Raw genomic sequence first — 12757 nt, forward strand, 5'->3', positions numbered from 1 at the left:
GTTTGCAGCCATGGCGTGTGTTGATTTCTCATTGCATGTTTTGTAGAACAGCAAAACCTGAGCCCTAAAATTTTTACTGTAACACCCAATTGGGTAATTACTAGGCTGTATAATTAGTAATAACGCCAATTCCAATTACCAGGTGGCTTTCCAAACAGACCGTAAGTGTTTTATTGATGTTGATTGATCCTAAAACGGGCTGTGATGATGATTTGCTTTTTCTTTCTGGGCTATAATCTACTGCACTGCTTGAAGAAATCGCACGAATTGTCCTTCAAATAGCTGGTCTTCAATTTTTGCTCTTCAAATAGGCGGGTCTGTAATACTGCTTTGAGAAAATCCGACCCGTATCTTGGCGGGGCGACCTGATAAGGCATCCATCTGCAAATCGGTGTCTGCAGTCACGGCGTCTGTCGCTTTCTCTTTGTATGTAAGTAGAACAGCAAAATCTGAGCCCTAAAAGTTAACTGAAACACCCAATTGAGCCCTAAAAGTTTACTGGAACAGCCAATCGGGTTATTCAGTTTCAATTTTTAGGTCAAAGTTGAGGTGATAAAAAAGAGGATTTTCAGTTTGTTGTTGAAGTTCTTCATCAAATTTAAGGTCAAAATTGAGGTAATTGGAGAAAAGTATGGGCTATGATGATGAATTTGCTTAGTTTTTTTTGCACGGATTGTCCTTCAAAGGCAATGCTTTTTAATTTTTGTCTCTCAAATTGTCCTTTGAGGTGCTTTTTTTGTGTATGTGTATATCTATCTATCTATATTTATTATAAAAGCACGAATAGAAATGTTGATGGACCAAAATATCCTTCAAATATTGAGGGATATTCGTTGTATGTTGCCTGAAAATTGGCTGTGATGATGATTTGCTTCTTTCTGGGATAATAATCTATTTTACTCACTGCATTGAGAAGATCCGACCCGTATCTTGGCGGGGAGACCCGGTAAGGCATCCATATGCAAATCGGTATCTGCAGCCATGGCGAGTGTCGACAGCAAAATCTGAGCCCTAAAAGTTGAAAGACCCAATTTTTAGCTCAAAGTTGAGTTAGTCGGAGAAGAAAGAGGATACTTTGAGGTGCTTTTTTTTATGCATATTATATATATGTAATATATATACGGAAAACGGCCAAATATACTCTTGTACTATCAAAAATTGTACCCTCATCTGAGTTTCGGTCCAAATATATACCTCCTGTTATACTTTCGGTTCAAATACCCCTCCCATTATACTTTGACACAGATTTGCCCTCAATTTTGAAGGAACGTGGCAAGCTCAGAATCAAATGACTATATATATGAATGTATTGTATGAGCCTGAATATTGGCTGTGATGATGATTTGGTGCTTTCTGTGCTAATAATCTACTTTACTCACTGCGTTGAGAAGATCCGACCCGTATCTTGGCGGGGTGACCCGGTATGGCATCCATTTTGTAAACCGGTGTCTGCAGCCATGGCCTGTGTTGGTTTCTCTGTGCATGTTCATATACAGCAGAATCTGAGCCCTAAAAGTTCTACTATAATACCCAATTGGAATCTTCAATTTTGCTTACAACAACATCAACATACCCGGAAAAGGTTTCATACTATGAACGACTCTACTGGGGATTGAACCAAGAATCTCTGGTTTTGTAGACCAGCGCCTTATCCATTGAGGGGAAAAAAATTTAAAACCAGCACAAAATAGGGACAAAAGTGCAAATGACCTAATTTTTGTCCTTCAAATGGGTGTTTGATGTTGATTGATTTTAAAAAATGGGTTGTGATGATGAATTTGCTTCTTTCTGGGCTAATAATCTACTTCACTCACTGCGTTGAGAAGTTCCAGACCCGTATCTTGGCGGGGCGACCCGGTATGGCATCCATTTTGCAACCGGTGTCTTGCAGCCATGGCGTGTGTTGCTTTCTCTTTGCATGTTCATACACAGCAAAATCTGAGCCCTAAAAGTTCTGGCTAAAAAATGAGGTAATCGGAGAAAAAATGTGATTTTTCAGGGTGGTTGACTATCTCTTGTATGCCTATGATTTTTTCTTAGCTCTAATCAACAGCCCTATTAGCATTTATGAGGTCTGTGTGTGTGTCTATATGTTGTATGTCTCTTTCTGTCTCTCTCTCTGTGACTACTTTGCTCCTGCATGGCTGCTTTTTCAGGCAAAGCAGCAGCAAAAGCATATAGAAATGGAGGTTCAGCCTAGTCTGAAGAACGGAATAGGGCCAAAATACCCCTGTAATAAGGCCAACAGAGAGAAAATGGAATTCTTGGAAGGTGGTTGCCCCCTCTGTTTGGCCTATGATTTCCCTATAAACAAAATGAACAACCCTCTTCAGAAGTACTAGTACTCTTTGCTTTTTCCTCTGAGCTTTAGACCAAACATCCATCTAATATTAGCTTATGTTTGTTAAATATTGCTCGAATTTGTCCAAATGCCTACTTGTGGGAAAGTTTCCATCTTTCAAAAGAGGCTGTGATGGTATGCTTATGACAGAACCCTCACCGTAGTTTAGCCCAGAAATGAAGAATGAGACCATCAGAGAGATGGGATTTTCTGTAAAGGGTGGTTGCCCCTCTCTGCTTTGTCCATGATTTCTTCTCCATTCATAAAAATCCAACAGCCCTTTGAGAAAATAGAAAAGAGACTATGATGAGCCTGTTTGGATGGGCTTAAAAAAACAGCTTATTTTCAGCTTACAAGCCCCCCCCCCCCAAAAAAAAAGTCGGGGGCTTATTTTAAGCACAAAATGGCTTATAAGCTGGCCAACCAAACACTCAAAAAAGTTTCAGCAACTTAGAGCCCGTTTGGATTGGCTTATAAGTTGGCTTATAAGCTGTTTTCAGCTTTTTTGAGTGTTTGGCTGGCCAGCTTAAAGTCATTTTATGCTTAAAATAAGCTCAAAAAAATAATTGGACCCATTTGACTTAGTTTATCTAAAGCAGCTTATAAGCTGAAAACAGCTTATAAGCCAAAAAAAATAAGTTGGACTACCCCAACTTATTTTTTTCAGCTTATAAGCTGCAAACAGCTTTAAGCTGTAAGCCAATCCAAACGGGCTCTTATAAGCTAAGCCAAACGGGCTCTATGTATGAGAAAAAAGAAAAGAGACTATGTATGCGTTTGACCATAGATTCCAAATATTTTTTTGCTTCTGCTACTACTACTATAGCTGATTTTCTCAAATATCCACTTTTTAAGAGTTCGGAACCTAGATGACGTGAAAAAAATGGGCGGTGATGATGATTTGCTTCTTTTTGGGCTAATAATCACTTTACTCACTGCATTGAGAAGATCCGACCTGTATCTTGGCGGGGCGACCTGGTACAGTATCTATTTGCAAACCAGTGTCTGCAGCCATGGCGATGTCACTTTTCTCTTTGCATGTAAGTAGAACAGCAAAATCTGAGCCCTCTGGAAACCCAATTGGGTTTTTCAGTATTTGTTGCATACCCATTTTGTTGATGCAGTTCTCCCATCAATTTTTAGCTCAAAGTTGAGGTAATCGGAGAAAAAAGAGGATTTTTCAGGGTGGTTGACCATCACCGATATGCCTATGATTTTATCTTAGCTCTAATCAACAGCCCTTTTAGCGTATATATATATATATATGATTTTGCCCTTCAAATGGGGTGGTCTTTAATTTTTGCCCTTCAAATGGGCTGGTCTTTAATTTAATAGGGGCCAAAAGTGCAAATGGCCCATTTTATTTATGTTGATTGATCTGAAAAATTGGGCTGTGATGATATTTTACTTCTTTCAGGGCTGTAATCTACTTCATAGAATTGAGAAAATCCGACCCGTATCTTGGCAGGGCGACCCGGTAAGGCATCCATTTGCTAACCGGTGTCTTGCAGCCATGGCGCTGTCGCTTTCTCTTTGCATGTTTGCAGAACAGCAAAATCTGAGCCCTAAAGTGTATGGCAACCATTTGATGCTGGTCTTGAATGGATGGTCGTTCTCGGGAACTGAGATATCCAATTAGGTACTTCAGTTTTTCTTGAACACCCAATTTCAGATGCAATTCTCCATCAAATTTTAGCTTAAAAATGAGGTAATCGAGAAAAAAAGGGAATTTTTCAGGGTGGTTGACCATCTCCGACATGCCTATGATTTATTTTTTGCTCTAATCAACAGCCCTTTTAGTTTTTTTTTTTTTTTTTTTTGATCAAGTAATAATTTTCATATAACTAGGGCAGAAAAAGAGCCCGTATACAAGAAGTGTACCAAAAGGTAGGGAACCTGACAGCAAGACAAGGTTTCCTACAAAAGCCACCAAATCCTCTAAACCTTTGGGAACCTCATGGCTGCACCAAAAAGAAATAAGAGCAACAAGACTATTTCTCAGGAAAACAAAATCTTTCTCTTTGCCGTCAAACGCTCTCCTATTCCTCTCCATATGGTCCACATGAGTGCCAAGGGAGCAACATCCCATTCTCTGCTTCTTCTCTTCCGTCTTCTAGGGGCCCATCCAACCATTGAGTCTTTCACAGAGCCCGGCATCACCCACTCAGATGCTAACCGACAATGTAGTAGAAGATGATTAACGTCTTCTCCAGTCTCTTTACACATGAAACACCAACGGACACAAGTGTTCTTCCTCTTCCTCAAATTCACTGCCGTCAATATTACCCCTCTCACAGCTAACCAAGTGAAGAAACGAACTTACCCCTCTCGACAGCCCTTTTAGTATATGTATGAGGTCGTATATATATATATGTATGTATAATGTATTGTTTAGCGCAGAATTGAAGAATGAGACATCTCAGAGAGAGATGGGATTTTCTGTAAAGGGTGGTTGCCCTTCTCTGCTATGTCAATGATTTCGTCTCCATTCATGAAAATCAACAACCCTTTGAGAAAAAAAAAACAAGGAAATGTTGAAAGGGACTATATGATCTTGAGCTCGTCCATTTCTGCTTCTGCTGCTAGTACAGCTGATATTCACAAATAGCTACTTTTATGTCCCTGTAAAATACAAGCTAGAAATGGCACAATAAGGTAGCTGCTTTGATGGGTGATTTACAAGAATATCCTTCATCGGTGTAATTCCACGCTCTTAATGGTGCTCAGGGCACAAGAGAGCTGATGTTGGTTAATATGAAAAGATGGGCTGTGATTATGATTTGCTTCTTTCTGGCTAATAATCTACTTACTGCGTTGAGAAAATCTGACCTGTATCTTGGCGGTTCACCCGGTATGGCATCCATTTGCAAACCGGTGTCTGCAGCCATGGCGTGTGTTGCTTTCTCTTTGCATGTTCTTATACCGCAAATTCTGAGTCGGAAAAGTTTTAGCTAAAAATGAGGCAATTGGATAAAAATTAGGATTTTTCAGGGTGGTTGACCATCTCCGGTATGCCAATGATTTTATCTTAGCTCTAATCAGCAGCCCTTTTCGCAGATGTATGGTGTGTGTGTGTGTGTACACACACACACACACACACCTGTCCTCTATCTGTGACTGCTTTGCTCCTGCATGGCTCCTTTTGAGACCAAGTACATAGAAAAATGGAGGTTCAGCCTAGTATGAAGAACGGAAAAGGGCCAAATATACCCCTGTACTACGAAAATGAGGCCACAGAGAAAAGGGAATTCATGGAGGGTGGTTGCCCCCTCTGTTTGGCCTATGATTTCACCATAAACAAAATCAACAACCCTCTTCAGAAGTACTAGTACTGTTTTCTGTTTTCTCTGAGCTAAGACCAAACATCCTCTAATTTGAGCTTATGTTTGTTAAAAATTGCTCGAAATTGTCCAAATGCCTACTTGTGGGAAAGTTTATCTTTCAAAAGAGGCTGTGATTGTAATGCTTATGTAGAACCCTCATCATAGTTTAGCCCACAAAGGAAGAATGAGACTATCAGAGAGAGATGGGACTTTCTGTAAAGGGTGGTTGCCCCCTCTCTGTTATGTCCATGATTCTTCTCCATTCATTAAAAACCAACTGCCCTTTCAGAAGAAAAATAAAACAAGAACGTTAATTTTCGTATATATATGCTGCTTCCAATTTCTGCTTCTGCTTCTACTACTACAGCTGATTTTCGCAAATTGTCGCTTTTATGGCCCTGTAAAATACAAGGTAGTTATGACACAAGAAGATAGCCGCTCTTAGTGGGTCATTTACAAGAATCTTGATTGATCTGAAAAAATGGGCTGTGATGACGATTTGCTTCTTTCTGGGCTATAATCTACTTCACTGAATTTAGAAAATCCAATCCGTATCTTGGCGGGGCGACCTGGTACGGCATCAATTTCCAAGCCGGTGTCTTGCAGCCATGGCATTTGTAGAACAGCAAAATCTGAGCCCTAAAGTGTACGGCAACCATTTGATTATCTTGAATCGATGGTCGTTGTCGGGAACTGAGATGCCCAATTAGGTTCTTCAGTTTTTCCTGAACACCCAATTTCTGATGCAATTCTCCATCAAATTTTAGCTAAAAAATGAGGTAATCGGAGAAACAAGGGGATTTTTAAGGGTGGTCGACCATCTCCGGCATGCCTATGATTTCTTTTTTGCTGTAATCAACAGCCCTTTTAGCATATGTATGAGGATATATACATATGAGAGAATGGTTAAAAACACACCTGAACTATCATTTTTTTCGCGAGTTTCACACCCTAGCTATCAACTGTTTCCTGTTTTCTTTTTCTATCTGAGCTATCACCATCTATGTATTAAAATAACAACAAAAGTACTACAATGAAATGGAAAATGAAAATGATGGGGGCTGTGATGATAATTTTACTGAGTAAATGGAATCAGTCATTATAGTTTCGGGCCCGTATCTTGGCAGGGTGACCCGTATTATCGGGTTTGCAGTCATGGCGGTGTCTAGGGGTGTACAAAGAAAACCGACAAACCGCACCAAGGTAGAAATGATGCAACAAGGTAAATGCTTTTAGAGCTTGTTTGGATGGGCTTATGCTGTAAACAGCTTATAAGCTAAACAAAATAAGTTGGAGTAGTCTAACTTATTTTTTTTGGCTTATAAGCTGTTCAGCTTATAAGCTGCTTTAGATAAGCTATAAGTCAAATGGGCCCAATTATTTTTTTGAGCTTATTTTAAGCACAAAATGACTTTAAGCTGACCAGCCAAACACTCAAAAAAGCTGAAAACAGCTTATAAGCAACTTATAAGCCAATCCAAACGAGCTCTTAATGGGCGATGTACAAGACTGTCATGAATGTAATTTCCACACTTTTAAAAAATGGGTTGTGATGATGAATTTGTTTCTTTCTGGGCTAATTATCTACTTCACTCACTGCGTGAAGAAGTTCCAGACCCGTATTTTGGCGGGGCGACCCGGTACGGCATCCATTTGCAAATCGGTGTCTTGCAGCAATGGCGTGTGTTGCTTTCTCTTTTCCATTGGTATAATAATTTAGGGGTGTTCATGGTTCGGTTTAGTTTTGACCAAAAAAGAAGGCATTTCTGTTGCCATTGATGTGATGCTGATGTCAATCGTAGTCCCTCCGTCTCATTTTATTTGTTGTGAAACCGTCCTAATTGCTATGGAAAAGTGCCCATCTTTCCAAAGAGGCAGTGATGATGTTTGCTAATCTGGGCTGTTATTTGGGCATAGAGAAAACTCGACTTGTATTTTGGCATGGCAAACTCGGATCTTGAAATCAGTTCATTTTGCAGCCATGGCGTTTGTCGTCCTCTCTTTGCCTCATTTTACACAGATCTGAGCCGGTATGGCATCATCTGCAAACCTGTCTCGGCTTTATGCTACCACTGCTGATTTACAGAAAAAGGATGCTGAAATGGGCTGTGATGATTGCTTTTTATTTACTAGCTTTGAGAAAATCTGACATGTATCGTGGTGTGGCGACCCGGTATGGCATCAGTTTGCAAACCGGTGTCTGCAGCCATGACATGTGTCACTTTCTCTTGCATGTTCATATACAGCAAAATCTGAGCCCTAAAAGTTTTATGAGAAGTCTTGAATGGATGGCCCTTCTCTTGAAATGGGAAACCCAATTGGGTTCGTCAGTTTTTTTTTTTTGGAACAATCAATTTTTCAGAGGCAGTCCTCCATCAAATTTTGGCTCAAGGTGATGCAATCGAAGAAAAAAAAGGGATTTTACAGGGTGGTTGACAATCTCCAGTATGCCTATGCTTTCTTTTTTGCTCTAATCAACAGCCCTTTAGCTCAAAAATGAAAAAGGGACTATATATGCTCTTCATTTCTCTGCTTCTGCATACTACTACAGCTGATTTTCGCAAATAGTCACTTTTATGTCCTGTAATATATAGGGTAAAAATGACACAACACGGTAGTTAGTTTTAATGGGTGATTTACAAGAATGTCATTGGGTGTAATTTCTGCACTTTTAATGTTGCTAAGGGACAACTGATGGAATAAATTGCTCGATTTTCCCTTCAATCGAGCTTGTCTTTAATTTTTGCCCTTCAAATTTAATTTCTGCAACTGATGTTGATTGATCTGAAAAATGGGCTGTGATGATGATTTGCTTCTTTCTGGGCTATAATCTACTTCACTGCGTTGAGAAAATCCGACCTGTATCTTGGTGGGGCGGTCCGGTAGGGCATCCATCTGCAAACCGGTGTCTGCAGCCCTGGCGTGTGTTGCATTCTCTTTTCATGTTCATATTCAGCAACATTTGAGCCCTAAAGTTTTATGGAAACAACCTCTCTACCCCACCCTCCCCAGACCCCACTTGTGGGATTATGCTGGGTTGTTGTTGTTGTTGTTGTTTGCATGGTTGTCTTCTCTTTGCCTGATCAAGATCGTATTTGAGCCAGAAATTTCTGGGAATCGAACTCAGGTCCTCTTGTTCTTTAAATCTTTTAGAACTCAAGGAGACAGTGGTTCGAGCCAATAGAACTGATCCTGTTCAATTGAGGTCGTGACTAAAATCCTCTTCATTTGAGGAAAATAATGGAGCTGTGATGATAATTTTAGTGAGCAATTGGATCAAGCATTGTTGTTTTAGTCCCGTATCTTGGCAGGGCGACCTGTATTATAGGGTTTGCAGCCATGGCAGTGTCTAATAACTCAATGCCTCAGATAAGTTAAAGATCTGAGCCCACAAGGAAGAACGAGGCCAACAGAGAGAAAATGGATTTCTTGGAGGGTGGTTGCCGTCTCTGAATGGCCTATGATTTTCCATCAACCAAACCAACAACCCTCTTTTCTGTGATGCTGATAGCAGCACTAGTAGTACTCCCTCTGTTCCACTTTACTTATCTTGAAACTGTCCACAAATTGCTATAGAAATGATTGCATATTTCGCAAGAGGCAGTGATGATATTGCTAATCTGGGCTGAAAATCGGGGCATGGAGAATCCCAACTTGTATCTTGCCAGGGCAAACCCAGATCGCGCAGCCCTTTTCTTTTGCAGCCATGGCGTTGTCGTCTTTTCTTTTGCCCTGTTTTTACACGGATCTGAGCCCCAATTTCCATCTAGTTCTTCTGGATATTCCAGGAGTCGAATTTATGACTGATGGTGATGCAATTCTCTTTTTTGAGCAATTGGGTTGGCCTGAGATGATAAGAGCCGTATCTTGGCGGGGTAACGTGGGAAGGTTGCAGCCATGGCGGTTTCTGATTAAACCCAATGCCTGATTGTTATGTACATGATGTGCGTGTATCTTGTCTGTATACGACATACATATATATACAAACACACATACATACAGATCATGAGAAAATGTCAAAAATAGTCCCTTATCGAGGCAGTGATGATCATTCAATCTATCTTCCCGAGCTAGTAATTGAGCATAGAGAGTACCGGACATGTATCTTGGCTGGGCAATGACCCAAATACATGTGATTGTTACATGCAATTGGGAAATTTGCAGCCAAGGTGTGGCCGGACTTACTTTGCTTGAGCATAAATACAGATCTGAGCCTCAATTATCACTTATACAGTTAGACCTCTCTATAATAGCCAATCCTCTATTGCAACATTTCAACGTAACAGCCATGTTTTCTGCGAAACCGATCATTAATGTAATGTTATATTATATGTTCTTCATAGCAGCATTTTGGTATAGCAGCCAAAAAAATATCGGGACAATCGATGCTGCTATAGAGAGGTTTGGTTGTATCTTACTTTTGGTATATTTGGTATGGAGGAAACTATTTCAGTGAAGCAGTCATTTCCACAAATAAGACCTTTGACATGAGGCCCATAATTTTGGGAGGTCCAAAAGGATTAGGGCACTACAAATATGAAGCAGAAAGTGAAACGGAAATGTCAAAAATCTCATTAGTTTAAGTCTGAGGCTGCTGGTTTCAGAGAGTTGCGGGGAGTTGTTTGAGTGGTCGCCCCTCTCTCATTCTTAGCAGCCAATGATCACTCAAAATTTCCCAATTTCAAATCACTCTTTAGCAAAATAATTTCAATAAGGCAGTGATGATTTTCATTCTTTACTCATCAGATGTTTGAGCCTAGCTATATCTTGGCGTGGCAGCTTTTGGGTGTCTTATGGAATATTGGAGCTATTTTGGTTTCTGTGTCTCACAAAGGCTCCTTAAGCTTGCAGCCATGGCGGGGTTTAGCTTATGTCCGAGAGAAGGCAAATCTGAGCCTCCTAAATTTCTTTTTTAATGTTCAAAATGAGGCTTTTATGGAACTTGAGGAATGTTGAGATTTTCTAAGAGTGTTTAGTCCCTTCCTCTGAAGTTCAATTTAGCAAGTGAAAATCCCTATACCTATGTTACACAGAAAGCTTAGCAGCCCTTTGATCAACAGAAATGCCAATTATGGTAATGAGGTTTATGGTAGTAATAAGGAAAAGGCCAAATACATAGATACCCCTTAAACTTGGCACAATCTGTCGGCTAGTTTGCCTCTTAGACTTGTCGGGGGAAATCCTTTTGTGCTTGGATCCTAAACCCTAAACTTTGTGAACGAGGCTGTGATGATATTACCAAGGAAGCTTGAAAATCAGATTTTTGAGCTGATTCGTATCTTGGCTAGGCAAAGGCAGGGGAATTTGTGAGGTTGGTTCTTATGTGCTCTCACAAAGGCGTCTGCTTTTTGCAACCATGGTAGATTAGCCCTTTTTCTGATTTATTTTTTGGCTAATCTGAACCGTTCTTCTGTTAAGTTTAGTTCTACTATGAGTGGTCCTTTCATTTCATTCTGTTCATGTTCTTTTTTCTGTTTTTGAAGAATCCCATTTTTAAAAGAATTTTCTATGTATTCATCTCCACATTTTCGTAGAGAGAAATTATTAGGTACTGATGTGAAATAAGTCCAAAGCTTTTATGTATGTGGATTTATATACTGTCTGAGGCTAATTGTTGCTTCCAATTTATCTTGCGCAATATTCAAACTTTCAAGCCTTGTTTTAATCTTCAAAAATCCCAAGTTTCAGAGGCACTGAAGATTATTCATAATGATAAAAGGTATAGAGTTTATTCATGGCTTGGCTTGGCAAGACCAATCGGAAGGTCTTTCTTATAAGGCAACAGATGATTGCAGCCATGGCAGTGTTAACTCTGCTCTTTCATTTGATTAAATAGGCGAAAATCTGAGCCTCGTCCTTGGTTTATTTACATTTTTTGACTAGTCTGTGTGAGATTGTTTGACTAGAAATATTTGAAATGTGGTTATATGTTTGTCCAAATGATTTTGGAGCTGGATGTTAATCAGGGAAACTTTGCATGGTCTTGAGACTCTTCACTCTTTGTTGTCTCCAATAATTTATTCCTATTCCGAGGGTGGTTTCCGCAAAGTCGTAAGACCATGTATGGGGGCTGACGGCTGAGGAGAAAAGTTCAAAACCTATATAAGGATGTTTAAGTCTAAAAGAAATAGATTGTATTTTGAAATCAAATCAAATTGCTTTTTGGAAATTATAAAATAATTCTTTATCACTTTTTTAACTACTCTTTTATGAGAAAGATTTGCTCAAACTTTATTTTTTCTAGAGTAGCACAGTATTGCATTTTCCATTACCTATTAGTTCATTTGTTCATGTTCTTATATAAAAGGTACAATCTTAGTTTGAGTCTGATAGTGGTTGCCCCCCAATTGCATCAGATTTTTCCACTTGAGTTTTGCAACATTCAAAATGTTTTCTTTGTGTGTATGTACAAAGCAGATAAAAAATGGATTTCTTGGTAGGGTGGTTGCCCTCTCTGTTTGGCCTATGATTTCTCCCACCAACCAAACCAACAGCACTCCATTTTTAAATTAACCAAAAAAAAATAAAAAATAATAATGTTGCCTTTGATGTAATGTTGATAGCAACAGTAGTAGTAATACTATTATTCCCTCCATTTCAATTTAAGTGTCCACTAAATTGCTATGAAAAAACATTCCATCTTTCTAAAGAGGCAGTGATGATATAGCTAATTTCTGGGCTGAAAATTCGGGGCATAGAGAAAATCCGACCAGTACCTTGGCAGGGCAAACCCGATTCATTTTGCAACCATGGCGTTGTTGTCTTCTCTTTTGCCCGATTTTCACAGATCTGAGCCTCAGTTTCAAATGGTTCACTGTGGAACCTTATTTGATGAAAACCAAGTTCATTTTGAGGAAATTAGTTAAAAGGGGTCTTTATAAAATAAATAGTGGTATATAACCCTCTGTATACGTGGACTGTTCTGACATAACACAAAGGCAATTTATTATATTTTGTAGAGGGTCATTTAATCAATTCACCCGTTCATTTTAGCTCAAAATCCAATGGTATATTTGTGTAATTTCAAAAAAAAAAAAAAAAACAAGGGAAATTTTCAAAAATATACAGCCTAACATAAAATATCACGCCACGT

General features: G+C 39.4%; 1 protein-coding gene across 8 annotated transcripts in view; it reads left to right on the forward strand.

Moving 5' to 3' along the window:
• Positions 1–6: 6 nt before the first annotated feature.
• The window catches only part of LOC132637024 (uncharacterized), a 33814-nt gene continuing 21063 nt past the window's right edge, over positions 7–12757 (forward strand). For 7 of the 8 annotated variants that reach the window (XM_060354168.1, XM_060354176.1, XM_060354175.1 and 4 more), the window contains exon 1: positions 7–10975. The gene's annotated coding sequence lies outside the window, so the exon portion shown is untranslated. The remainder of the gene's footprint in view (positions 10976–12757) is intronic. The other variant, XM_060354172.1, reaches the window with a different exon arrangement.

Source organism: Lycium barbarum, chromosome 4 (genome assembly GCF_019175385.1).
Source record: "Lycium barbarum isolate Lr01 chromosome 4, ASM1917538v2, whole genome shotgun sequence".
NCBI classification, from domain to species: domain Eukaryota; kingdom Viridiplantae; phylum Streptophyta; class Magnoliopsida; order Solanales; family Solanaceae; genus Lycium; species Lycium barbarum.